Raw genomic sequence first — 3,128 nt, 5'->3', positions numbered from 1 at the left:
GTAACAATAGAATATTCAGGCTAAAAGGATCTTTTAATTCATCAAGTCCAGTCTTGGCAAATCACACAAGAGAAAAATGATGCCCAGAGAGTTTAACTGATGAATCCAAGGTCAGTAAGAGAAGGGACCCAAAGCCGGTCTTCTGATGGTCAAGCAAATGTTATTTTACAAAAACACATGGCTTCATTATTTCTTTTGAATTCTCTGGTAAAGCTACCACCTTGATTGGAAAACAGATAATTCTACACCCCCTCTCACTTCACCACATTCTCATATAGACAATTTTTAATTCTATGTTTGAAAGTAATTAAAGACCTGTATTGCCCTCTCAGATCAGGTTCTCATTAATACCAAATATATTCTGAATTTATCACACCAGTAAAAATTACAAATTCATATTATTATTCATTTAAATGAATTATAATTTAGAGGGCAAATCTGCTGTCTATAAAAAGACACTAATATTATTCATTTTTCATTATTTGAATGGTCCCTGAGAGCATATCAATAACTCATGGTGCTGGGAATTGAGGATCCAATGTATTTTACAGATCACCTGTTGTATGTAAGAGGAGGTGTTCTATTTCAATATTCCTTTTGGTTACATACAATTAATTTTTCTTTGACGCTGTATTTGATACAATAAGATGGTGTCACTTGTAGAGATTTTTAGCTGTATGAAGTCCCATACTCACATCACTTCATTACTAACTGTTTCTTGGGAACCCAACCCTGCACTACCTCTGTGAAAGAGAGGATATATTTACATTTGACAGTGGATAAAAACATAATTTCATTCATATAGACTAAGAGTTGAGCCTACTTAGAATTCTATCAGAGTCTCTAGAGGGTTTTTTTCAAGCTATAGATTCCCCAAAAGGGAGTCTAATATGCCTCTTATGAGTGTGAGTACTCCTGCAGGGTGATGATCACTGTGTTCCAAGAGTCTAATTACCCACTAAAATAGTATGGAGGCAGAAAATAAGGTTGATCACTATCAAATATAATACCTTATGTTTTCCAAACCATTTTTTGATGTTTCCAAACCATTTATTGAGTATTTATATGTCAGATATGACTCTACAGTTATTTACACGTTTTTTTTAATTCGCTATATCCCAGATATATGTTATGAGGTAGGTGTTGCTATTTTCATCATTTTACTGATGAAAAAACTGAGGCAGAGAGAAGTGAGAAGTGAAATTATCTGCCTAAGTTCACAAAGCTGGTAACTGGGTAAGTCAGAATTGAACCAAGGTGGGCTGAAATCAAAAGTCCTTCTTGACTCTATCTTCACCCCTGTGGTACTAATCTCCCCAAAGGAAACTTGAGTCATCTTTTTGGTGTTTATCTTTCCAGAATTCATTCCATGCTTTTATATACACATACCCTTTGTAAATAAATATTTTTGTTTTATTCTCTCTTTTTTGTCTACATAAACCATACCATCTGGTGTTCTTTCTTTTACTACCTATCGAAGAAAGGTAAGCCAAGCACTATTTTAAAATGATTCAGTTATTTACCTGGCGGGGGAAATACCACATTCATGAAGGTGATTTTCCCAGGGTGAGGCTCATCCATTGCATTCTAGGTGAGCTGACCTCTGCAATTTCCCCAAATTTGGAAAACTTGATTGCATAATTTGTGGCCCTGGTGGACTACATTCATGCTATCCTTTGTTTAAAAAAATGATTTGAAAACTTGAATTTGATGTCAGCTTTCTCCTATGGAGTATGTTGAGACCCTTAAGAATTTGCAGTTCCACAATTTACAAAATATCTGGACTAAACCCAAAGCTAGAAAACACAACTCTAGACCAGTAATTCTTCTCAACCATGGCTGCACAGTAGAATCGCCTGCAGAGTTTTTAATAAGAACTGATGTCCAAGCACAACTCTAGACAAACTGAGCCAGAACCACAAGAGACAGAGCCCAGCATATTTCTTAAAGGGTCCCCAGGTAACCCTCATATGCAGCCAAAGCTGAAAACTACTAGTCTAGGGCATGGGTTGGCAAACTATGGCCCTTAGGCCAAATACAACTGGCCACCTGTTTTTTTTTTACTACCCATAATTGAATAATGTTTTTTAAAAAACATTTTAAATGATTGGAAAAATATCAAATGAACAATTATATTTAATAACATAAAATATATAAAATTCAAATCTATATCCATAAATAAAATTTTATTGGAACATAGCCATGCCCATTAATTTATGTATTATCTATGGCTGTTTTTGCATTATTGATATATAGACGAGAAACCAAAAGAGACTCTGTGGCTTGTAAAGCTTAAAATACTTTCTGGCCCTTTACAGAAAAATAATAATACTGACTCCTGGTTTAGCCATCACCTTTCTAAGAAAGCCACCTTCACAGAGTCTGTAATCTCAGAAGGAACAGGTATACCACTGTCTAATTGAGAGGTTCTAAACTTGGGTCATGGCCTTCCTTAGGATCACTCTATGAATGAAATTGTAACAAAATTTTCAATTGATTTGCATTTTTATGGACAAAAGATCTATAGCAGAAACAATTTCTTCAAAAATCTCCCTAGATAATTGGTAAGCCTAAAAGCATAGGTAGAAGACAAAAATTAGTGGGTTGAAAATGAGCAGCAACTGGGGTGAAATATTAAAGTTGTGCCAGATTCAAGTTATTAATGTCTGCTAATTGGAAATAGCAACACCTCAAAGCCTAGATATTAGCCTAAATATCACTAAATTTCCTCACCTGGGCAAAGGACATGACCAATTCCAATTGCAGAAGTGTTATGAGGACCAGGTAAGTCAGATTGTGGGTGGTAAAATACTTAGAAAAAGAATAAAGCATGATCATTAATTATTTCTGTTTAATAGTTAATTTCCTTTAATTAAAAAAAAAGCTTATCAGATCAAGGGATAAAAGTAAGAAGAGGGAAAACGGAATATCCAGAGGAGTTCTAGGAAATAATTGATTTGGACTATGGCCTTAGACTGTGAATTGGATTTTTCAAATATTTGGAAAGTTGTCTAAGAAATACACAGACATCATTGGTCTAGGACCCCTGATGACCACATTCAAATTGTTTCTGAAATTTCTGAAAGGTTTCAACAGCAAAAGTTTCTCTCAGGCCCTCATCAATAGCA

General features: G+C 34.8%; 1 non-coding gene across 1 annotated transcript; it reads left to right on the top strand.

The window, feature by feature from the left end:
• Nucleotides 1-1,515: 1,515 nt before the first annotated feature.
• Nucleotides 1,516-1,679, top strand: LOC118608104. Its single transcript, XR_004952912.1, has one exon. It is a non-coding gene; the product is annotated as a U1 spliceosomal RNA (small nuclear RNA).
• Nucleotides 1,680-3,128: the final 1,449 nt, after the last annotated feature.

This window comes from Rousettus aegyptiacus, unplaced genomic scaffold (genome assembly GCF_014176215.1).
Source record: "Rousettus aegyptiacus isolate mRouAeg1 unplaced genomic scaffold, mRouAeg1.p scaffold_m13_p_9, whole genome shotgun sequence".
In the NCBI taxonomy this organism is placed as follows: Eukaryota; Metazoa; Chordata; class Mammalia; order Chiroptera; family Pteropodidae; genus Rousettus; species Rousettus aegyptiacus.
Note: the sequence above shows the minus strand (reverse complement) of the source record. Positions and strands in the feature narration are given on the sequence as shown.